Genomic DNA, 25,005 nt, shown 5'->3' with positions numbered 1-25,005 from the left:
TAACCTCCTGAATGGACAGGAACCAATGTAGCCTGCAGGGCCCCAGGAGAATACAGGATTCTATAGTATTGCAATTTTTTTTATGGAAGGCCCTGAAATTGTTTTGCCCCAGGACCCCTGAATCCTGTGGGCGGCCCCTGCCCAGACCACGGCGCTGTCCCCACTCCACCCCTTCCCTCGTTCTCCTCCCTCCGAGGCCCCATCTGTGCTCTGCCCTCACTCCCATTTGGCCACTTCCCACCCCTGCTCTTTGGCGGAGGCCTGCTGGTCCCCCGTTCGCTCGTCCTCTCCTCCCCAGGGCCTCCTCGCGCCTCTCCACCCCTACCCCAAGGTCTGCCTGCTGCCCACCCCTCTCTGCCCCTCCTGAGACCTGCCCTGCCCATCACCCACCCCTCTCTGCCCCCTCCCCTGAGACCCACCCTGCCCATCGCCCACCCTCTCTGCCCCTCCCTGAGACCCACCCTGCCTATCACCCACACCTCTCTGCCCCTCCCCTGAGACCCACCCTGTCCACCTCTTTCTTTGGTCATCTGTTGTTATTCCTTGAAACATCAAGGATGGAATAAAAAGCTGAGTTTACTCCAGGGTGAGGAAAGAAAGGAGCCACCAACCCTCTGGCAAAGCTCAGTGCCCCAGAGAAACCCTGCCCCCTGCTATCGCAATCACTGATGTACTGGGGATATGAAGGGAAAGGGACTGTCTGAATGATCGAGGCAGGAAATGGACAACAAGCTACAGCAAAGTCATTAGCCACAAACACACTCTCCTCGTGCTCCAGCCGGAAGGGAAAGGAGCAGGAATTCTTGCAGTTCAGCCATGGACACACTTACACAAGGGCACAGCAGTGTGTGTGTTGTGGAAGCTGGTTTCAGGAAACAACTGGAATTGATCACTCAGTGAGAACAGAACTAGAGTGCAGTGAGAACCACATATACAGCAAGTAGTTGTGGCCGAGTGGTTAAGGCGATGGACTAGAAATTCATTGGTGTCTCCCTGTGCAGGTTCACATCCTGCCGACTGTGGAGGAAGTTGTGGTTCTTCAGTTTCAATGGAGCTGGGTCTTGTCTCAGTCTTAAGCTATGTCTGCATGAAAGAGTAATGTGGTTTTAACTAAAGTGTTTTAATTGAACAGCTGTTGCATGTCCAGCCTATGCCCCTGTGTCACCAGAGCACATCCATGCTAGCATCTCTTGGATTGCCACAGAGAGCAGTGCATTGTGGGTAGCTATCCCACTGTGCAGCTGGCTGCAGGGTGCTTTGGGAAGGGTTTGCAATGCCTCACAGGCTGGTACAGCATCACATGATGCAGGTTTCTCTATCTCATTGGTCCATGGGCACCTTACTAGATTGCCAGCTGCTTTTCAACTGCAGTGTGGGGTAGAGACATACGCGGAGAGTTCCATACCCATATGGTGCTGGGGCACCAGCAATATGCAGAACCAGGGACCCAGCTCCAGCAATATGTGGAGCCAGGTGCCCCCCACGCCTCCCCCGAGTGTTCCGCGGCCCCGGGCTCTGCCCCCGCTCCGCTCGTCTTTCCCGGGCCCAGGAGCAGAGAATCACTGATTGTCTCTTCCCTGAGCAGCTCCATGTTGCCTCCCAGCAACTGATGCCGCATGGTGTTAGTGCCCCATGTCCGGGACAGACTGACTGAGCCTGCCCTGCCCCCTGAAACCCTTTTCCGGCAGGACCCTCAAGCAGCACAGAGGGGGGGGGCCTCTGCCCACAGTCACCACTCCTGCCCCATCCCTCACCCCCAGTGAGGCCACAGTGACAGTGTGCTGCTGGGGGGCAGGAAAGGGGGCTCCTCCCCCAGAGCTTGCTGCTGCCTGCAGGGAAAGGGCTGGGGGGAGTCCTCTCTGGCCCCTCTCCCAGAGCAGCCGGCCTGCACCCCAAACTCATCCCCAGCTCTGCCCCACCCCAGAGCCCCCCCACCGCACCCTCAACCCTCTACCCTAGTCCTGAGCCCCTCCAGCCCCCCAAACACCTTATCCCCAGTCCCAGCCACAGCCCCCATCCCGCCGCACCCTGACCCTCTGCCTGAGCCCTGAGCCCCTCCAGCCCCCCAAACACCTTATCCCCAGTCCCAGCCAGAGCCCCCATCCCGCCGCACCCTGACCCTCTGCCTGAGCCCTGAGCCCCTCCAGCCCCCCAAACACCTTATCCCCAGTCCCAGCCAGAGCCCCCATCCCGCCGCACCCTGACCCTCTGCCTGAGCTGAGCCCCTCCAGCCCCCCAAACACCTTATCCCCAGTCCCAGCCAGAGCCCTCATCCCGCCGCACCCTGACCCTCTGCCTGAGCCCTGAGCCCCTCCAGCCCCCCAAACACCTTATCCCCAGTCCCAGCCAGAGCCCTCATCCCCCACACTCCTACTCTCGCCCTGAGCCCCTCCCACACTCCAAACCCCTCATCTGCAGCCACACCCCACAGCCTTCACCCCTGCACCCCTTCCCTCTGCACCCCTCCCATCCCCAAACTCCCTCCCAGAGCCTGCATCCCAATCCCCTTCCCCAGCCTAGGGTCTGCACCTCAGACCTCCTCCCTCACCCAAACTCCCACCCAGAGCCTTGGGCAGGTGAGGGGCAGAGTTTGGGCAGGGGCGGGTTCTGGGCACCACCAAAATGTCTACAAACTGCCACCCATGGCTAGAGAGCATGTGTGTGTGTGTGGGGGGGGGAGACAGTGTGTGTGTTGCGGAAGAGTGAGTGTGTCGCACACTGTCTCTAAGTTCAGACAGCTGCTGGAAGCAACCAGTCCTGAGGCAGGGGACAGCCCCGACATCAGCCCCCTTCTCTCCCTGGCTCAGCTCAGCACAGCACTCTCTGTCACACACGCACACACTGCTGCCTGCTTAGCTCTGTGTCAGGGGGGCTGGAACAGGGGGTTTAGAGGGCCATGGCCCCACCACTCTTTACTGGCTGTTAGGACAAATGATGGAGGGGGGGGGAAGGGTGCAGTCTTAGGGAAGAGGCGTTCTCTGGGTGTGGCCTCGGGGGGAGAGGTGGTGTGAGTGGGGGTCCTTAGGGAAGGGGTGTCATGGGAGTGCCACAGTTTGGACAATGGTGCTGCCACCCACTGTAAGGAAGCTTCTTCCACCCCTGCTCTGTGTTGGCAGAGCGGGAGAGAGCAGCATCCATGGCTCCCCAGGGCTCTGGCAGGGGGGCTTGGGAGGTGATTTAAAGGGCCCGGGGCTCTGCCTGAAGCAGGGAGCCCTGGGCCCTTTAAATCACCAGCCTGGGGAAGCCGGGCCGGGCTGGCACAGCGTACCGGCTCTTGCCGGTACCCCATACTGGAACATACGGGCTTACTTTCACCTCCAGAAGGTCCTCACATGGATCAATAACTGGTTAAAAGACAAGAAACAAAGGGTAGGAATAAATGGTCAGTTTTCAGGATGGAAACAGGTAACTAGTGGTGTCTGTACTGGGACCAGGACTAGTCAACATATTCATAAATGATCTGCTAAACAGCGAGCTGACAAAATTTGCAGATGATCCAAAACTACCGGTTTGCTGCCCAGAACGAACGCTCCTTGAGTGGGGTGATCCACAGGGAGTAGCTCAAATCTCCAAAGTGCCTGGCCAGGGGCAGGACATTAGCACAGCAAGGGAGGGGTGTGGCAGTGACATCACAAAGGCCTTTTGCAGGACCTCAGACTATTGGTCAAAGGTGGTGGGGAGGTGGTGACCTCACAGAGAGATGCTGACATCAGCCAGGCAGGACAGGGGCGAGGGGCCAGGGAAACCTCAGAGACCCCTGTGGCTTTGCTTCAGCCAGTCTCCTTCTCCAGGTCTCTCTTTGAGGACAGAGAGAGTATTCGGGTTCACGTACCTGAGCGCCAGGAGGAACCTCTTTCGAGTTTTCTCCTTCCCTTTTAGGGAGTTTACTAGAGACCAGCTGTCCCTGTTTAGAAGGTAAGAGCCTCCTCGAGGTTTGAAACCTGTTCAGTCTGATCCATCTGGTGACAGTTGAATTCTAGGCATGGAAAACACGAGCTTAAGGAGGCAGAATTTTGTTCCGTACCTGGGATTTTGTCCCTTAGAATCACTGGGGTCATTAGGGTTTGTCCTTTTTGTTTCACCTTTTCCTCCATCCATCCCTCCCTCCTTTCTCTTTGTCTCTTGCTCCTTTCACCTGTTCCCCTCCCAACACCAGGAACGAGGTGTGTGTGTGTGTGTGTGTGTGTGTGTTGCGGGGGAGTGCTCTGCAGCTCCCACTGTGGGAGGTCCACCCAAAAATGTGAGGCTGAAATAGTGCTCGGGCAGTGATCCCCACCAGTGACCTGGGCCATCCTTTGGGCTCCCTGGTGAGAACCCTCAGCCTCCTGTCCTCAGTCTCTACCCTGATTGGCTGAGCAGGGGGTTATTGACAGGGAGGAGACTCAGGTCCTTGTTCTCTTTTAAGACCAAGGAAATAAGTCAGAACCAGTTCTATGTTTGATGAATTTTTCTGCTTCTCTGCATTAATGGTCTCTGAGCAGTTCATGATTCTCTCTAACATTGCAGTTCTCCTCAAATACTTGCTAAATAATTACTGTGCACTGTTGTTGGTCTGGAGCTCATCTGAGAGCACTTTATTCAGGTCATTCAATGTCTGAAATTCAAGATCTGATGGTTAGTTTGAAAATCAGGGCTCTTGGGTCCTATTCCCAACTCTGCCACTGGCTGGCTGTGTGACCTAAGACAAGTCAATTCTCCTTTCTCAGCCTTATTTTTCTCCCTCTTTCAAGTAGGGTTAATAATGATCCGCTCCTACCTACCTCAACACACTCACTCTTCCCCAACACACTCACTATCTCTCCCCACACACAGTCTCCACACTGCAGTTGAAAAGCAGCTGGCAATCTAGTAGGATGCCCATAGAACATTACACCATCGGACCAGCTCATGCTGCTGTCTCTGTGCATCGGTGACCCTCACAGGGCCGGCTTGAGTAAGGGACTGTTGGCCCCTTACTAAAACTTCGTGGGTGTTTTGGTTGCCTACTTCCCAGTCCCAATAGAAGGGGGAAGGGCCAATGGGAAATCAGGCCCCTGAGACTGACAGTCCCCAGGGGCAATGGGGAGAGGCCAAAGCTCCAAGTTAGCCGCACTGACAGGCCAGGCAGTGTAATGAGGGAGTAACCAGGCCAGGGGGTCCCATCCTCCGTGGGAGCTGGAACTGCCTGGGCCAGAGTGGGGCGGAGCTAAGGAGAGAGCAGGAGCCCGAGAAGAGTCGGGGAGCAGAGCTGCGCAGGTGTAGTGCCAGAAACTGCTCCCTGTAGGACTTTGCTACCTGCAGCAGTTACTGAGACCTGAGGTTGTTCTTATTTGCTGACTTGTCCTAATTGGCTAAAACTTGACAGTGGTGGGAGATGGAAGCATAAAGGCTTCATCCTCCAAGCGACCCTGCCTGGTGTCCATCTGTATCTATTACCTCTTAACACAGGATTGTAAAAAATAGAGTGAGGTCATTTAAACATCATTTATTTTGCAGCTTCATTTACTGTGCTAACAATGTAGCATCCTGACACCGATACTTCTGCCCATGTTGCCTGTGGGTTGGATTCATTTTAGTGGGACGCGGGACATGTGGAAGATCATTTAAATGCTTAATTTCTTTACGGTTTCCCTGCAATATACTTCTCTGCTGGTGCAATTTCTGACCATTGCACGTCTATTGTATTTATTACAATAGCACAAGTAAGTCACACAAGTGACATAGTCTGGGGACTTGGCTACACTTGCAAGTTAGAGCCCATTAAAGCAGCCCCGGGTGCCCTAACTCCTGAGGTGTCCACACTCACAAGGCACATGGAGCACCTGGGCTCTGCAGCTGGAGTGCTCCTGGTAATCCACCTCCATGAGAAGCATAAAGCTCGCTGAGCCCTGCTGAAATACCCGGGCATCAGTGTGGATGACGTGTTGCATCACTGCACTGTGTTTGGCCTCAGGAAATGTCCCATAATCCCCTGAAGTCAAGTGCCCACTCTGGTCATTGTTTTGAAATCGGCTGCAGGCATGCGGATATCCCCTTTCAAAGCTCCATTTCCGACAGCCGGCTGCTTATCTGCTCTGGGACAAAGCAACCATTAGTGTGGAATGCTGCTGCTGTTGTGTGTATGAGGGGAGGTGGGGGTCTGCTGCTGTCCGAACACACAAGACAGCATGCTGACACACTCTCAGCCCCCCAAACACACTGTCACTCCCGCCACGTACACACAACACACTCCCTGTCACACTCCACCCCCGTCCTCCATTTGAAAAGCACGTTGCAGCCACTTGCACACTGGGATAGTTAACACACTGCACTGTTCTCTGTGGCATTGCCAGAGCTGCTAATGTGGCCACTCCAGTGTGCTTGCAGCTGTCAGTGTGAACACACGGCAGTGGTTTCCCTGCTGTGGTTTAACTCCCAGCGCTCTACATCTGCAAGTGTAGCCAAGCCCTAAATTTCCCAAACCAACCGAACTCAGTAACTGCCCTCCACCACCACATGCAGGGAGTAGGGGCACAGTGAAGCACACGCCGCACTTACTGGCTCAGCCTTGTGCATGCTGGGGTGGCCACCTCCCCATTGATGAGACCTGGTCCCACCATCTCCGTGGAGCTCCAGTCTGCCCTGCTGCCATCCCTGTCTGTGTTGTCTTCTCTAGCAGTTGACTGGAAGGTGAGCACTGGCCGCATGCCATGTAGCCGTGTTCTCTCGAAGGGCGAAACCAGGAGGAATGGTGCCTTCATAGCCCACCCAATATTCCATAACATAGTTAAGGAAAATATTTCTCAATGAATTCTCAGTAAAAGATCAGAAGCAGCCAGTGTCCGCATCAGTCTATGAGCATTGGTATTTTCTTGAAATTTGTCAGACCAACCTATCTAACACTTAACACACATTTGAAGTTCTTTTCACACTGTTGCTCATTCTCAGGTTCTGCTTTGTCTCCAGACAGATCCATTCTCTTTCAGGATGGCCTTGCTCTTTCTGTCTGTTTCACTCACTGAGGTGTCGGAGTAAACACTCCCCTTCCTTCTATTCTCAGACAAACACTAGTATTAAGTGTTTGCTACTGATGGGTCTAGAAAGGATTTGTGAAGTGGAAGATGCTGTTTCTGGGGGATTGCTCCCAAGATCCAGTACTTTGGGTTCAAATGTCTCCCAGCTTCCTTGGGGAAAATAACACCAAGGCTTTGTTGCAATATACAAGAAAGAAGGACCTTTACCACCCCAGATGGGACTTGAACCCACAATCTCTGGCTTAGGAAGCCAATGCCTTATCCATTAGGCCACTGGGGCCCTGAAAAGCAACAGAAAGAAGGATGGAAATTCCCTCTCAGGATTGCACATTCCTCACATTCACTCAGAAGCCAAATACCCATTTAATGACCTTACAGAAATGTCTGCATCCCCTGGCAGCGAGGCACCTGGGCAGGTCCCTGGCAGAGCTGAGCACCACCTTTCTGCCAGCCATCGTTAGAGAAGAACCCCACCCTAGAGTCACCCCTGCCTCCTTCAGCGCCTCCACGGCTGTGGCTCTGAGTGGCAGTAGGATGATTAGGGGGCAAATCCGGGGCTGGAAGGGGGGTAAGGTCGGCCTGTAAGGAGGAACCAGGTGGGGCAGACCCAGGGGGAGGCTGTGGGCTGCTGGTTGGTTGTTGGGATCCGAGCTCTAGATCAAAGCTGCACAGTGACCTGACACCCAGGGTTACAGGGCTGACATAGTGACCCCCTTACTGGCCTCGGTGACCCCCAAACCCTTGTCACTGAGGGCATTGAGGAGTCTCTGTCCCTTAATAACTTCTGGGAGCTCCCCAGCAGGCTGCGGGCGTCAGCCGCCTCCTGCCTCACAGGTTAGACTCTTGGCGCTGTGCCAGCCGCCCCCTTGCTTGCAGGCCCAGTGTAAGAAGCAGGAGGCCCGGTGCTGGCATAGAGGGTTTTGATTAATCGACCTCTGTGTTATGGGCACAGGACGCTTCCACTCAGTAGCACAGCTGGGGGGAAGCAGGGGGAGCAGCTAAGGGCGCCGGGTTCCTCCGGTGGGGGTGTGGAGCAGCTGTTCGTTTTCCTGTTCGCACTCCTCTGCGGTGTGAAAATCGGGGAGGGGAGGCAGAAGCCCCACTTCCCTCCCGAAATGACGCCCAGTGGGGGAAGCCAGGACAACAGGGGGTGGTGGCAAGTGGTGGCAAGACTCTCCCCGTGCCACTGGCCCCCAGTGCCCTTCCACCACCAGGTCAACCCGGGCACTAGGGCAGGAACAGGGTGAGGCAGCAAGTCAAGCTGAGCAAGGCAGGCAAAAGCCAGTCTTGTCTTCATGGGCCGCTCACAATGACGTCCTTTTTGTGTGCAACTGCTGCAAAAACATCCCGGACAGAGAAGCAACAGGCCAAAACATTACCACACAGCTGCCAAAGTAGCTCAGTTGGGAGAGCGTTAGACTGAACATCTAAAGGTCCCTGGTTCAATCCCAGGCTTTGGCAGGCCCTTTCATCCCTCTTTGCACAGGGGTGGATTGTTTTCTGGGAGCACAGTGGTCCCTGCACCCAAGGTGAGTCCCTGAGCTTGGGCTCTGCAGTAGGAAAAGATGTTGTGGGCTTCTGCCCCTAATTGGCTGGCCTGACATTTAACAATGAGGGACAGGAGCTGTCTCTCCTCAGTGAGTTATTGGTGGACCCAATATGGCAGGAAGAGAGTGCTAGAGGGGGCACTGGGCAGTGACAGGCAGGTATAGGGGATGAAAACTCTTCTGTGCAGCTGAGGGAGGGCAGTACCAGGGAAGGGGCATGTGTGAAAGTGGCCATGTGGAAGGGATTTGCGGGCCCAGGAGGAGGCACTTGATGTTCAGTGTCTTGGAGCAGCTGGGCTTGGACATGGTGGGTGTTCAGGAAATGCACATTAACAACTCTAGGGTAGCTTGATGGGCAGAGGGTGATTGGAGGAAGGGCCCATCTCTCTGGTCCTCCAGGCCAGGGAAGAATGATGGGGTTGGAGTCTTGTTCTTCACATTCATGGTGCGAGTACAGAAGGTGGTGGAGCTCCGACCAGGGAGGGCATTACTGGTGGCTTTGTGCCCCATGGCACTGGTTATGGCTATATTAGTGTGTATGGTCCCCAGTTAAGGCATGAAAGGAAAGTTCTGTGAAGGAACTGGCTCCCTTCTTCTAGACCGCACGGTGTTTGGTGTCGGGGGGGATTTCAATTGTTGCACCAGCCTGAGGTCTGCTGGTCCTGTTTTCCCAACCGTCAGAGGAAACTCTTCTATGATGAGCACTACCTGGTGCAGGTCTGTAGTGAGGTTGGCTTAGAGGACGTGTTTCTGCACAGTGGAACCAGTGGAGGGTGGGTGGTAGCCTCCTATTCCTCTGACCCGAGCTCACACCAGCCGCAGAGGGGATACACCTTTCTGCGGGGACAGGCCAGGAGTCGCATTGACCGTATTTACGTGAAGGAGAGCACGTCGACAGCCCAGTGCAGGGTGGTGCCAATGGACAGTTCGGATCACACAGCTCTCACTGTGTGCTCAATGTGGGCAATTCCCTGACCCAGGGCAGAGGATATTGGAAGCTGAACATCCAGAGCTTGCAAGATAAACGAGCAGGGGGGGGGAGGCCTGGCGGTGTTGGCAGAACGGGAAAGCATCAGAGGGTTCTGTGGTTACCAGGGGGATTGGTGGGAGTCGTTGAGGGAGGAGTTGGTGGCTTTGTTCCGGCAGCTGGGGAAACATCACAACATTAAAGAAACCAACAGTGCAAAGTCCTGCAGCGTCGCCTGTGGGATTTCCACAAGAGCATCCAGGCAGGGGAGCCAGTCAGCATGTGACTGTACGATTGGATGAAGCGACAGCTGCCCAAGTTCCAGGAGATGAGGCTGCAGTTGGCTGATATGAGCGGGAGCATCGAGTGAAGGGAGGAGCAGACTCCCCTGACATTTTTGCAGCCTGCAGGGAACGGAGACAAAGCAGGGGGATGCAGGGACTCAGGGCAGGACCTGTGGATCCGGTAGTGCAGGACCACAGTCACTGGAGGAGGAGAGAGAGTCCTGCGAGAGGAAGCCGCTGGTGGGAAGCAATAAGTGCAGAGTGCAAACCAGCCAAGAGTCACACGGGTCTAGAAAATGAAATAGCAGCAGGTCCCATGGTGTAATGGGCAGCACTCAGGACTTTGAATCCTGGAATCTGAATTCAAATCTCAGTGGGACCTTGTGGTGATACGTTGCTTTGCTGCAAAGCCCTGGAGCTCAATGTGTTTGGCTACCTTCTCTCAGGGTCAACTAGAGTTTCCCTCCTGCTGGGTGACTGATGCCCACTGGAGATAGGTCTCTGGTCTGGCTGGTTCAATGGGCTGCTGGCTATAGGTTGGGGTCCCAGAACTTAACAGTCTGGCTAGAGATTCCTGTGGATTGACTGGATGGTTGTTTCTCGCTGCTTCACCTGATGTCCAAAACTTTGGTCCCTGCAGCTGTCACACTCTTCCTCTTGCCCACATGGCATTTAAAGGAAGGAGGGCCAGGGCCAGGCTTCACAGTCAGGACTAGGCAGGAGGGAGGCAGAGTCCCAGACTGGAGCCCAACACACCTCTCCTCCTCTGGGCACCTGGGGTGTTGTTCCCCCCTGTTCAGGCACCCCTGGGGCCCTGCACTTCCCACAGCTCTGCCTGATTTCAGCTGTTAGTGAGGGAGCCTCACTGCTAGCGCAGACTGGGCAGTTCCTTGCATGAGAGACACTGTCCCAAAGCAGGACTAATGCTTAGAGCTGGTTCTCAGTGATTTCAGACCTGTTGGTCTGCAGCAAGAGTCTCCATTGAGTCTTAACCAGCTCTGTTATTACACAGGGAAGAACAAAAGGGTCAAATGGTGCCTGGAACCCTTAAGAAGAATCCACCCCACCGAGTACAACACTTGTCGCTACCTGCTCTCAACCCCACTGAGAATGTTTTGGGGGTCACTCCTTGCCTGTATCAACCTAGGAGTCTCAGAGAAACCTAATTAACAGGTGCTCCAGTGGCGCAATTGGTTAGCGCACAGTACTTATAGGGCAGTGCTGAGAGGAGCTATGCTGAGGTTGTGAGTTCAAACCTCACCTAGAGCACTGGTTTTCGTTAGCCAAGTAGTGTCACCCCCTCATTTGTCCTGTGGAATGTAGAATTCAAGCCCTGGGGACCCTCAGGAGGAGGCTAATAAAAAATGCCCCCTTCACTTATTACCTCCTCTCCAGGTCAGAATCTACCATCCTTTCTCCCCCCCAGCCCCTGTGCCAGGATCCCTGAAGCAGAGCCTGGAGTCCTGCCCCTGGCGTCTGTACTATTGACACAGACTAAGTGACAGGGACAAAACACTCAAATCCTGCCTGGTGCGGGGAGCCAGGTTTGCTCTTCAAATTCTGTCATTGGTACATTTCCAGGCCTGGGAATGTCCCACAACAGCATTGAATGGGAAGCTGCCTGCAGAACAGTTACACTGCACAGAGCTCCTGTGGAGGAGGGGTAGGAATTAGTAACATTTTGAGGATCGTTTGGGAAATGAGCCTTTGCTGGCAAGGTTTGTCTCTGTTCATATTTCACCTTCAGGTGTTATGTTGAGGGATCTTTAGTGTATTTTTGTGAGGTTAATAACTATCTCCTCAACTTTATTTACTCAACTTAAAAATTGGTCACTTGATTTTTGCATCTCCCTGTGAAAATACAACTGACACGTGTGGCTTTCTACAGGGGGTCATGATGTTAAAGTTAAGGAATTCAGTCTCTGTACTTCTGGGGGGAGTGTTGCTTTTTTACAGCTGCCTCAGGGCCAGGCACACTGGGCTGTTAGCTGCACCCACTGTCCTTGCCAGGAGCCCCTGCTGCTGAACCCTGGGCGGCTGCACTGCAGTGCTGGGGTGACTCTGCAGGTAGAGAAGCTGCTGTGGAGCAATGTAGAGCAGGTGCAGGAAGGAGACGGGGTCACTATTCACATTCTGAACGGCACAATTTTCCAAATTTGGGACTAGATTCATAGATTCATAGACTTAAGGTCAGAAGGGACCATTATGATCATCTAGTCTGACCTCCTGCACAATACAGGCCACAGAATCTCACTCACCCACTCCTGTAACAAACCCCTAACCTATGTCTGAGTTATTGACGTCCTCAAATTGTGGCTTAAAGACCTCAAGGTGCAGGGAATCCTCCAGCAAGTGACCCGAGCCCCATGCCGCAGAGGAAGGCGAATGTCCAAGAACAATTCTAGGGGCAGGTGAATGCAGAGCAATGACACTGGAGATGCCCAGACCTCCAATAGGGGCAATGTGGAAATTAATAATGGGAAGATCATTTGTGAAATTAGTCGTCACTGACAAGATTTGTCTCTGTTCCTATTTCACGCTATGGTGTTAGTTAGAGGAATCAGTACAGATTTTTACTATATCAATTAAACACTTAATTTTATTTAATCAAGCCAAAAACTTAGTCTCACTTATTTTTTCTCTGTCCTAGCAAGAATGAATTGAATTTTGTGACTTTCTGGAAAGTGCAGCGAGATTAAATGTGGGAAATTCAGTCTCTGTGTTTGTGAGCTGATGTTTTCCTCTCACAGGTCAGTGCCTGCATTGAAATACCCAGAGGGATCTAAGGGCTGGTGTACGCTGGGCACTGAACTGGCAGAGCGATGTCTCCCAGGGTGTGACCCCCCCCCCAAACCCATATAGTTAAGGTGACCTAATTCCGGGTTAGATAGTGCTAAAGAAAAGGAAGAATTGTTCTGTCCATGCAGCTATTACAGGGATGGGAAAATCCCTCCAGTCACTGTCTACTCCAAAGTGCTATAGCAGTGCCACAGCAGTGTTTTAAGTGTAGACAGAGTGAAAGTAGATTTATCTCCAGTTTGCACTATGGATGCTCAGGCACTAAGACTACAATAATAACAACAACAGCACAGCACTTGCGTAGTTGGCAGGATTCGAACCTGCGCAGGGAGACCCCAATGACTTTCTAGTCCATCGCCTTAACCACTCAGCCACAACTACTTGATATATGTCCATTTTACTGCATGATGATTTTGTTCTCACTGAATTGTCACTTCAAATTGTTTGCCCAGACCAGCTTCCCCAGCACACTCACGGCTGCGCATCAGTGTAAGTGTGTCCTGGGCTGAACAGCGAGAATTCCTGCCCATTTCCCTTCCGGTTGGAGCATGATTAGAGTGTGTTTGTGTGAACGACATTGCTGTAGATTGTTGTTCATTCCCCACTCTGACAATTCAGACAGTCCCTTTCCTAGTCAAATCTCCAGCACATTGTTCCAATAGCAGGGGGCAGGATTTCTCTGGGGCACTGAAATTTTTCAGAGGGCTGGCGCGTGAACTCAGCCTTGCATTCCACCCTTGATGTTTCATGGACTAACAACAGCAGCAGAAAGAAAAAGCCGAGCCAATATCTCCCTGGCAGGGATGCAGGTGCCATGACCCCTCTGTCTGACCATTGCCATTGCAGGAGAAAAAGATTCACTGGCATCGAATGCCCTGGCTCAGACCAGAGACACAGGGAGGTTTTGCTGTTCATGGATCTTTGCAAAGGAAATTTTGTCTCTGTGTGAAATTGAGGTCAGAAATGAAACGTCCACATGGTGGCCCAATGCTCTAGGGAATATGGGTGAAGGACTCGGGCTGAGAAATGATTTAACAGGGGTTTGTTTCAATTTATTGCCCTGATTAAAATCTATGGCTAAAAGGCAGCCACTGTTGTTAGTACTTGTACCTGTGTAGGGACACCCCAGTGGGTGTCAAGTCCATTGTCTTCACCAGGGGCAGTCGATTATTTTAGCAAAGTACAAATTTCTTGGTCAAGGCCTAGGCTCCTGAGAAAACAATACACTGCTGATAAGAAGAAGTACATCAAAAGATTTTGCAGCCACCATGGGCATAACTATGATGTGTCGTGTTTCACTCTTTATACCTGGTGCCACCTCCTTTCCCTTTAGCCTTGTAGTTGACCAAGGGCAAAGCTGAACATCTCCTCAGATACCAGGGAGTGTTTGTGTCCATTCCTGCGAGCTACACAGGGGTTTGATGTTGCTGCTTTCAGTCCTCTGGCTCTGCCGGGATAAGGAACAATTCAGGCTGTCACTGAACTGAAGGAGGAAGATCAGTTTGTGACAGGGAGAGGGACGCCTCCTCTTAAAGGTGTTTGTCTGGCTGGCAGTCCTGGTCCCCAGGTCTCGCCCGTGGGGCTCCAGCAGTTTTGGGACCGGGTCACTCCCTTGGCCCCACCTGCCACCCCAGGCGCTTCCCCCCAGGGGCCCCGGCAGTGCAGCGGAGCTGAGCAGCGTCTGCCTGCTTGCTCCAGTGGCTGCTGGCCCCTCCCAGAGCCTGCACCCCCACCCCTCCTCCTGTTCCCCCCACCCTCTGCCCCAGCCCAGAGCCTGCACCCAGCACCCAAACTCCCAGAGCCAGAACAAGGAATTTCTGTGCCTGAGGCAAGGGCCGGCTCCAGGCTCTTTGGCGGCAGGTCCCTGAGTCCCTGTTGGAGGGAAGGACCTGCCGCCCAATTCCTGCCAAAGAAGCAGTTGCGGTAGAGCTGCCGCCGAAGCGCCGCTGATCGTGGTAGAGCTGCACCCCTCCACTTTGCGCGCCCGAGGCAAGTGCCTCACTCGCCTCACCCTTGTTACGGCACTGCAAACTCCATCCCAGAGCCTGCACCCCAGCACCCCTCCCCCACCCAAACTCCCTCCCAGAGACCAGCCTCTCACCCCTTCTGCACCCAAACTCCCCCCAGAGCCTGCACCCCAGAACCCCTCCCCCACCCAAACACCCTCCCAGAGACCACCCACTCACCCCATCTGCACCCAAACACCCCCCAGAGCCCGCACCCCGCCGGCACCCCCAACCCCCGCAGGGGGGCAGGGGTTTGAAATGAATTTAAACTCTCAGCATTTTCCTGTGCAAATGAATAAAGACCTAGCAGAGCTGTCCAGCAGCTGAAATCAGTTCCAGTCCTCGGCGTCTCTAAGAGGGACACTCTGAATCTGAGGCATATGGAACACCTCTGTGGTGAGGACAGGTGAAAAAATGCTGGATTCAATGAAAGCTGAGGCCATAGGAGGGGAAGGTGACCAGCAGCACCACACAGGGTCATAACACTCAGACACGGGGCTTCACTGTCACTGCCCCTGTGTTTTCCATTATTTATTTCCCCCTCCCCCACACACTGTCACACACAACCGTCTCCCCTTGAGCCCAATCCAACCCTCCCCCTCTCCCCCACACACGCCATGGGACACAGCCTCTTGGTGACTCTCCCAGATGGGGGCTTGTCTCTGCATCTCCCCAACAGGGGAGCAGAGAGCCGAAAGGGCCACAGGAGACCAATGGAGCTAGGCAGGGATAGAAAAGACTTCCCCTCCCTTCCCAAGAGTCCCGTTAATCTCACCCATGGGACGTTCCAGCACCGGGTGGGCTCAAAGCACCAACCTTCCCCTGAGCAACGGAAGGGGCAACCAGCTCTATCACATGGAAGGAGGCTCCCACCTCTGCTGCTGCCATCCTGCAGTCTTTAATATGGATTTGTTTTAACTAATGCAACCCCCCTCAACCCCTAATCCATCCATGAATCAAGGAGAAAAGACACTCACTCAGGCACCAGAGGTGCAATGGGTTAGTGCCCAGTACTTACAGCGCAGTACTGAGTGGAGTCATGCTGAGGTTGTGAGTTAAAACCTCACCTACAGCGCTAGTTTCCTTTAAGCAAATGGCTTCTGCCAATCATTTTGTCCTGCAGAAAATACAATTGCAGCTCAGAAGACACCGGGGTCCCCTTGCTTTACAGAGAGCAGGGCAGAGCAGAGTCCACAGATCTACCAGGCTCTGCTCTCCACCAGCCGCCTGTGTCAGGAGGGGTCGAGCACAACCCAGAGCACTGCCCCCGACTCCCCCTCAGTCTTTGCTCCCCAAACCACCTGTGTGCTCACCCTCTTCGCTGTGAGACTCAAACCCTGCCTGGCTTTCTCTATGTTGGGGGGGGTTTCATCTGCCGTGTTGATGTGCATGTGGGTCCTGTGCGATTTTGGTGGATGCCTGGCATAGTTTTGTGTGCGTGGGTGTGTGTATGATTTTTGCATGCAGATTGTTTTTTGCTTAGTATTCTTTTGGTATGTGGGGTTTGTGTTTCCTGTTGTGGGCTTTTGCTGTATTTTTGGTGTGGATTTGTTCTTTCTATGTTTTGTGTGGCTTTCCCTTATGGGTATATGCCTCTGTGTGCTGTGTGGGTTCGGTTTTTGTTTATGTCTGTGTGGGTCTGTGCAGTCTGTGATTTTCTCATTCTCTCTGTGTGTGTTTGTCTCTCTGTTTGTATCTTCATGTGTAAATTCACTGGAACTTTTCAAAATCTGCACAACTTTGCCAATTTTCACCAGGGATTTTTCTCCATTAACAAATTTTCACTTGTTCCCTACCAGTTGGTGACCATTGCCCCAGGGGCCTGTCAGTCTCTGGGTCCTGATTTCCCATTGACCCTTCCCCCTTCTATTGGGATTGGGAACTAGCCAACCAAAAAAACCCCACTCAGTTTTAGTAAAGGGCCAACAGTCCCTTACACAAGCCAGTCTTGTGAGCGTCACCAATGTCCAGAGATGGCAGCACAAGCTGCTCCCATGGTGTAATACACAGGACTCTGAATCCTGTAATCTGAGTTCAAATGTCAGTAGGACCTTGTGTTAGTGGGTGGTAAAGATCTGGTGCTCAAAGTGCTTTCCTAGCTCCACCTATATAAGAGTGAATCATTTCCCTCCTGCTGGGTGACTCCTTCCCCACTGGAGCCAGGTCTTTGGTTGGGGTCCAGAAGTGGCTGTGGCTGTCTGGTGGGTGGGATTCTCACTGCTTCACCTGATGCCCCCAAGTTTGGTGCTTGTGGCCACACCTTTCCTCTTGCCCACATGGCACTTGAAGAAAGCAGTGCCAGGGCCAGGCTTGATAGGGAGGCAGAGTCCCAGGCTGGAGCCCAGCACCTCTCCTCCTCTGGGCACCTGGAGCAGAGGCGGCTGGTGCTGACTGCTCCAAGGGAAGGCTTAAAAGCCACAGAGCAACTGAGGGCGGGGCTAGATGAGGGCAGGCCCATGCCTATGTGTGGCCAGCAGACAGGCAACAAGACTCCCGGCCAGCCTGCTCCCTGCCATGCCAAACCCCCACTGAAGGCCACCCGCAGACCACCATGCGGGGCGGCTGCTGATGCTCTGTGGCCAACAACAGAAGACAGTAGGAAAGCAGGGCCAGCCCCCATGGTGGAGCCTCTGACTGTTCCCACTCATGGTCCTCACTTTTGCAGTGGGGCAGGAGATTTTTACCCCAAGAGGCTTTTCCCCAGCTGGCGAGAAGCAGAGAAACACCCAGGCTCCCAAGGCGCTATGTAGCAAGTACCCTCCAGCACAGGGACAGGCGCACACTTGGAAGAGGGAAACTGCTCCACACGCTAGCCCGGGCAGCCGCCCAGTTTCTTTGGCAAGTCAGGAAGGGCAAAGGCGAGACTGGAAGCACCTGGGGCTCATGCCCCAGCCTTTGTGACACCCAACCCCCAACTCCTTCCCGGGGCTCTAGCTGAAGCCAGAGCATTGGCCTGAGCGGCCAAGAAGAGGTTCCAGCCCTGAAGGGAGCAGGACTTTCAGCACAATGGTAAAACTGCAGCAATACAACCGTAAAGTGACTTGAACTTTCAATCACTTGAGCCAAAGTCAGATATCTTAGTCATTAGACCACGTAGACACAGGAGCAAAGCTACTTCACACACTTCTTTGGAAAAGGTGGACACTGAGTTTCTTGGGTCATCTACTGAGGGGGGGGGGGAGACTCTCTGGGCACAAGAAGTCGAGTTCCCAGCAAGACGTGAGATGTAATTCTATGGAGCCAGGTGAAGGACTTTGGTAGGGAGGCTCAGGCATGGGGAATTGGGGTGCAGCAGACGGACTTGCTGTCTAGGTGCTTAGATTTAGTCTCCCTGAGGAGGAGGAGGAATCCTGCTGACAGGCAGTGGCTGAACAGAAAGAGGAGGGGTTCCTGGGACTTTTTTTGCCTCTCTTTTGCCTGCCTGCTCACTCTTGTGCTGAACGGTGAAAATGTTCCCCAGGTAGCTCAGTTGGTAGAGCATCAGGCTCTTAATCTGAGGGTCCAGGGTTCAAGCCCCTGTCTGGGCACTCAGCTTTTAAGTAGCCTTGTGTGCCATGACCCAAATTCTGTTCACAGCCACAGCTGGATTCCCAGAAGCTGTGGCCATTTCCTGGAAAGGTTCCTTTCCTTATCAATCAGGAGAGAGGCCACATCCACAGGAGCAGGCCTAGAACATGCAGTCTCTGGCTACCAGGAAGCACTGTGGGGCCAGGTGCTGAGAAAGCCCAGAGGTGGAGCAGCAGAGATGGGGGGAAGGGAGAGAGAGAAGCAATGAGGACAGACCGTAAGTGTAAGGAGAGTCTGTTCTGGCTATTGTTGGGAACTTCCCTGGCTTTTACAAGACCCCGGTGGAATTGGCTGGCGGAAGGATCTGAGTCCCCACCCCCTTACCCAGAGGCTGCCTGACCCCAAGGAGGCTCTTTCTACTCTGGTGTGTGGCAGAGACCTCGTAACCCCAACAAGGCTGGGCCCAGGAATCCTGGGGGGCTTGACCCCCCCAATCTTGTCATGATCACTTGAACAGGGCTACAGTGTCTCCACTCTGGGCACTTCCCTGACCCACTCCTCATTGCATGTGCTTCAAGCAAACACCATTTATTACCCAGCAATCAATGTAAAACATAAGGAAAGATGGGAAAGGAAAACACGTCACCCTGTTCTGTGGTGCAGGGAGATCACAACCAGCGTCTCTGGAGGGTCAGGGCAGGTCACAGTCGCTCCCTCACATGTCCCAGGCCTCCTCCCCAGGCCCTGGCTGTGCTGCAGGGACACCACGGGCTGGACACTTGCTCTGGCAGTGGCCACATGCTCTAGGGACAGGCCCCTTGCTTCCAATGTCTACCACACTGTAACAGGCGGGTCCCATGGCTACTTCAGAGCAGAGCTTGTGGGCAGAGCCAGGACCTCTCAATCTGGCCTTTCTGGGGGGTTCAGGGTGCTTGGATCCCAGCCTAGGATTCTCTGAACTCCCCTCCCCCAGCCCCAAATCGAAACTGACTCTCCCTCTCCAGTCGGCTCTCTCCTTTGTCTAGGTCCCCTGGCAGAGATGTTGACCTCCCCTCCCCCCTGCCTAGCTCATGTTACAGGCTGAATACCTGTCCCTCACCTAATGTCCTCCCCGGCTCCCCCAACCCCCACACAGACAGCCCCTACTCCAGCACATCTCTCCCCCTTTCGAGACTGAACTGAGCAGGGTCACTCTGCCCAGTGACCCGGGGAAGTTCAGGGCCCCCTCTCCGGGACAGCGCGTCTGCTATCAGGTTGGCACTTCCCTTCACGTGGACCACCTCCATGTCATAGTCCTGCAGGATCAGGCTCCACCTCAGGAGCTTGGCGTTGGCTCCTTTCATCTGGTGCAGCCAGGTCAGGGGAGAGTGGTCGGTGTACACGGTGAAGTGGTGCCCAAAGAGATATGGCTCCAGTTTCTTAAGGGCCCCACACCATGGCCAGGCATTCCTTCTCGATGGCCGCGTAGTTCTGCTCCCGGGGTAGCAACTTCTTGATCAGGTACACGATGGGGTGTCTCTCCCCTTTTTCATCCTCCTACATCAACACCACCCCCAGCCCCGTGTCTGAGGCGTCAGTGAACACCATAAAGGGCTTGTCAAAGTCTGAATTTGCCAGAACTGGGCCACTGAGCAGAGCCTCCTTCAGCGCCTGGAGAGCCTGCTGGCACTCCTCGGTCCAGACCACCTTGTCTGGCTTCCCTTCTTGCACAGCTCAGTGATGGGGCGGCTATGGCGCTAAAGTGGGGCACGAAACTCGATAGTACCCCGCCATCCCAATAAAGGCCTGGACCTGCTTCTTGGTTTGGGAGCAGGCTAGTCTCTGATCACCTCCACCTTGGCTGGTTCCGGCTTTAGGCAGCCGCTCCCACCCGATGGCCCAGGTAAGATACTTCAGCCATCCCCACCTTGCACTTCTCAGCCTTTGCGGTTAGCCCAGCCTCTCGGAGTTGGTTCAGCACTTGTTTAACCTGGGACACGTGGTCCTCCCAGGTCTGGCTGAAGATGCAGATGTCGTCAATATATGCCACGGCAAAACTCTCCATCCCCCTCAGTTGCTCATCCACCAGACTCTGGAAGGTGGCCGGCGCTCCCTTGAGGCCGAAGGGCAGGGTCAGAAACTCATAGAGCCCCAGAGAGGTGATAAAGGCCAATTTCAGCCTGGCATCTGCGTCCAGCGGCACTTGCCAGTAGCCCTTTGTAAGATCCATGGTGGTGAGGTACCGAGCGCCTCCCAGCTTGTCTAGGAGCTCGTCAGGCCTGGGCATGGGGTTGGCATCAGATACAGTGATGGCATTGAGCTTTCGATAGTCCACACAGAACCGGATCGACCTATCCCTTTTGGGGACCAGGACCAGCGGCGAGGCCCAAGGGCTGGAAGATGGCTGGATCACCCCCAAAGCCAGCATGTCCCTGACCTCTCTTTCTAGGTCCTGGGCAGTTTTCCTGTGACCCGAAAAGGGGAGCATCGTATGGGGGGGTGACCCTTTCTCCACCCAGTGGACAGTCAAATTAGTGCGCCCGGGCTGGTTGGAAAACAGCTGTCGGTACAGATGCAGCACCCCTCTGATCTCAGCCTGCTGGGCCAGGGTCAGCTGATCAGAGAGGGGAATCGCCTCCAGGGGGGAGCCAGCCTTTGTCCCCGGGAATAGATCCACTAAAGGGTCATCTCCCGGCTCCTCCCAATGTCCACACACGGCCAACACCACATTCCCCCTGTCATAGTATGGCTTCATCATGGTACACCCGGCGGTGATGAGCCCGGTTCGACAGCTCCACCACATAGTTTACCTCATTTAGTTGCTTGATAACCTTGAAGGGCCCTTCTCAGGCAGCCTGGAGTTTGTTCTTTCTCATGGGGATGAGAACCATCACTTGACCCCCAGTGGCGAAGGCGCGGGCCTGCGCCCGTCTTGGTCGTACCAGACCTTCTGCTTCCTCTGGGCTCGGGCCAGATTCTCCCTGGCCAGGCCCATGAGCTCGGCAAGTCTTTCCCGGAAAGTCAGGACATACTCCACCACTGACTTGCCATCGGGCAGCCTTCCCCTCCCATTCGTCTCTCATCAGGTCCAGGGGCCCCCTTACCCGCCTCCCATATAACAGTTCAAAAGGCGAGAACCCGGTAGATTCCTGGGGTACCTCCCTGTATGCGAACAGCAGGTGAGGTAAGAACTTGTCCCAGTCCTGTGGGTGCTGGTTCCTAAATGTTTTTAGCATCATCTTTAGCGTCCCGTTGAACCTTTCCACCAGCCCGTTGGTCTGGGGGTGATACGCTGAGGCCCAGTTGTGCCGGACCCCACATTTCTCCCACAGGGACTGGAGCAGGGTTGACATGAAGTTGGACCCCTGGTCCGTTAAGACTTCCTTGGGGAACCCTACCCAGCTGAAAATGGTCAGCAGCGCATCTGCCACGGTGTCTGCTTCGATAGAGGACAAGGCCACCGCCTCAGGGTAGCGAGTGGCGAAATCTACCACCACCAGGATGTATTTCTTCCCTGACCGGGTCGCCTTGCTGAGAGGTCCCACTATGTCCATGGCCACCTTCTGGAAAGGTTCTTCTGTGATGGGCAAAGGCCTCAAAGCTGCTTTCCCCTTGTCCTGGGCCTTCCCCACCCGCTGGCAGGGGTCACAGGATTGGCAATACTGTCGAACATGGGTAAAGACCCCAGGCCAGTAAAAGTTCTGTAGCAGCCTCTGCCTGGTGCGCCGGATTCCCTGGTGCCCTGCGAGGGGAATGTCATGGGCCAGGTACAGGAGCTTGTGGCGAAACTTCTGGGGAACCACCAGCTGCCTCCTGATCCCCCATGACTCTACTTCCCCGGGGGGAGCCCATTCTCGGTACAGGAATCCCTTCTCCCACAGGAACCTCTCCTTGCAACCTCTCCTCATGGTCTGTACCGCACTGAGGTTATCCCGGTCCCTGAGCTTCCGCAAGGAGGGATCCTTCTGCAACTCGGCCTGGAACTCGGCAGCTGGGACAGGGATGGGGACCTGCTCTCTCTCACCAGCTAGGTCTGAGGTAGCAGCCTCTCTGGGTCGTGTCCCTGGGCGTTCCCTCCCCACCAGGTTAGGGTCCGGCACCTCGGGCAGAGTACCTTCCCCGTTGTCAGGGCGCAGTGCCCTGCGCCGACTCTGACTACGGGTCACGACCAGGGCACCCCGGGCGTTGCTTGGCCAGTCCTCAAGGTCCCCCCATTAACACTTCCGTGGGCAAATGTGGGTGTACCCCCACGTCCTTGGGGCCCTCCTTGGCCCCCCACTTCAGGTGCACCCTCACCATGGGCACCTTCAATGGGGTCCCGCTCACACCCCTCACGGTCAGGTAGGTGTCGGGCACCATCCGATCTGGGGTCACCACCTCGGGCCGGGCCAGCGTCACCTCTGCGCCCGTGTCCCAGTACCCAGTGACCTTCCTCCCATCCACCTCCAGGGGAACATGGCACTCTTTCCGGAGGGGCAGCCCCATGCCCACCCTGTAAACCAAAAACCCGGAGTCTGGAGCATCCAGCCCCCCAGAGGAGCAGACCTGGGGCCCTCCTCCCTCCTTCGCAGGTGGTACGCGGCCAGCCCCCCTTTCCTGGGAATGTTGCCCCTCATCTGATTGGGTCTGTACCCAGTCAACCCTCTGCGGGTTGGGTCTGCTCGATCTGTCCCTGAGCTTGGGGCACTGGGCCCGTATGTGGCCTTGTTGGCCACAGAGAAAGCAGCCCATGTCTCGTGGGTCCCCTCGAGTGGGTCGGATGGACCTGACGCTGGATGTTCCCCTTTGGTGGGGGTTCTCCATAGGCCCCCGCTGGGAGGTCCCATGGTGACTTTCTCTCTGTGTTGAGGCAGGCCTGCTCCTTCGAAACTCCTCTCTGCCATCCCCTGTCCGACTGTCCATGTATTGGTCAGCCAGCCGGCCTGCGTGCTGCGGGTTCTCCGGCTTCTGGTCCATCAACCACAGACGCAGGTCAGAGGGGCTCCAGTACAAATAAGTCAAGCAGGTCCTCTCTAGTTTGGGCCCCAGCTGTCCACTTGCGGGAGTATCCCTGCGCCCGGTTGACCAGTTGTAGGTATGTGACCTCCCGGATCTTATGTTGACTCCGGAACCTCTTCCGGTACATCTCCGGGGTCAGCCCAAACTCGCGGAGCAGGGCCTCTTTGAACAGGTTGTAGTCCCCTGCCTCCGCCCCTTTCATTCGGCTGTACACCTCCATGGCGGTGGAGTCCAGTAAGGGGGTGAGAAACTGGATCCTGTCTGCAGGGTCCACCTGGTGCAGCTCGCAGGCATTCTCAAAGGCCATCAGGAAGGTGTCTATGTCCTCCCGCTCCTTACGCCGGGCCAGGAAGCTCTTATCAAAGCTCTTTGTAGGCTTGGGTCCCCCCTCACTCACCGTAGCCGGGGCCTTACTGTTGTTCAGCTGGGCCAGTTCCAGCTCATGTTTACGTTGCTTCTCCTTCTCCCTCTCCTCGTGTTCGCGTTGCTTCTCCTCCTCCCTCTCTTCGTGTTTACGCTGGTTCTCCTTCTCCTCCAGCTCACGCTGGCTTTGTCTCTCCTCATGTTCCCTCTGTTCCTTACGCTCCTCCAGCTCTCTCAGTTTTATCTCTCTCTCCAAGTCCAGCCGCATGCGCTCCACGGAGGCCGAGCATCACCGGGACGATCCCCTGCTGGGGGGTGAGCTTCGCCGGGCCGACCCCCTGCTGGCCAGAGGGGTCACGGTGCCCTCAGTAGCTGGGCTCCTCCTCCTCCTCCCCCTAGGCCTAGGGGTGGGAGGTCTCGGGAAGCCCTCAGCGGCCGGCTGACCCCTCCCAGCAGGGACACACACTGGTGCCTGCGCTGCATCTGCCTGGCTGCTTCCCTCAGAGACAGGGATTGGTTCATTCACACGATCTGCGTCCTCCAGCTGGGCAATCAGCTGGGCCTTGGTGAGCTTCCCACAGTGCAGCCCTCTCCGCTGGCACAGCCCCACCAGGTCGCACTTGCGCTGCTGGGCATACATCTTCCTGCTGGCCGCTCGCAGGCCGGGGTGCTCGCCGCTCCCCACGGGTTCCAGGGGGACCCCTAGTGTGCCAGTCCTTGAGGTCACCCCCTCTCTGCCAGGGTCGAGCTGCAGACTCCTCCGCCCCTGGGATCGCTTGCTGTGATCGCCCGGGGGACCCTGTTACTGCAAAGTCCTTCTCTCTGGTCACACTCTCCTGGGGGTTAATCGCCCCTTCGTTTTACTGCGCCCCAGTCACTTACTGCAGGAAGCGCTGTCCACGGGGTGCAGTCGATCCCACCACTGCAACCAGTTGTCACGGAGTCTGGGGGAGTCCGGCCCTGCACCCCTCTTCCTGGGACCCACAGTGACTCTCAGCCAGCCAGTAAAACAGAAGGTTTATTGGACAACAGGAACACCGGATACAGCAGAGCTCGTGTTCAGAGCCAGGACCCCTCACTCTGGCTTCTTTGGGGGTTCAGGGTGTCTGGATTCCAGCACAGGTTCCCCTGCAAACCCACCACCCTGGTCCCAAAACCGAAGACTGACCCCACCCTCTCCACTCAGCTACTTTTCTTTTGTCCAGCTCCTAGGCCGAGGTGTCACCTCCCCTCCCCCAGGCCTAGCTCATGTTACAGTCTGCAGACCTGCGTCTCACCTAAAATCCTCCCTGCTCTCCCATCCTCCCTGCTCTCCCATCCCCACAGAGAGAATCCCTACTCCACCACAGTGGGTTTCCGGTACAGGGTTGTGTTTATGTGACCATCTCTTATCAGCACAGTACTGTCAAGGAACTGAACCACTTGAGTGAACTGATGTAGGCCGAGGTAGATGGAGGGATGGAAATTGTTAAAATTATGGTGGAATTCCTCAAGGGCTTCTTTTCCATGAGTCCAGATGATGAAGATGTCTTCAGTGTAGTGCAAGTACAGTAGGGGCATTAG

The 25,005-nt window shown here is 55.1% G+C and overlaps 4 non-coding genes across 4 annotated transcripts; 3 read left to right on the top strand and 1 right to left on the bottom strand.

Moving 5' to 3' along the window:
* Positions 1–7,199: 7,199 nt before the first annotated feature.
* Positions 7,200–7,272, bottom strand: TRNAR-CCU. The gene has a single exon. It is a non-coding gene; the product is annotated as a tRNA-Arg (tRNA).
* A 1,108-nt stretch (positions 7,273–8,380) lies between these two features.
* TRNAF-GAA lies at positions 8,381–8,453 on the top strand. The gene has a single exon. It is a non-coding gene; the product is annotated as a tRNA-Phe (tRNA).
* Positions 8,454–10,965: 2,512 nt separating this feature from the next.
* On the top strand, positions 10,966–11,059 carry TRNAI-UAU. Its single transcript has 2 exons — positions 10,966–11,003; positions 11,024–11,059. It is a non-coding gene; the product is annotated as a tRNA-Ile (tRNA).
* Positions 11,060–18,049: 6,990 nt separating this feature from the next.
* TRNAK-CUU lies at positions 18,050–18,122 on the top strand. Its single transcript has one exon. It is a non-coding gene; the product is annotated as a tRNA-Lys (tRNA).
* Positions 18,123–25,005: the final 6,883 nt, after the last annotated feature.

This window comes from Mauremys reevesii, linkage group 12, assembly GCF_016161935.1.
Source record: "Mauremys reevesii isolate NIE-2019 linkage group 12, ASM1616193v1, whole genome shotgun sequence".
NCBI classification, from domain to species: domain Eukaryota; kingdom Metazoa; phylum Chordata; order Testudines; family Geoemydidae; genus Mauremys; species Mauremys reevesii.
This window is presented reverse-complemented; position numbering and strand designations above follow the sequence as displayed.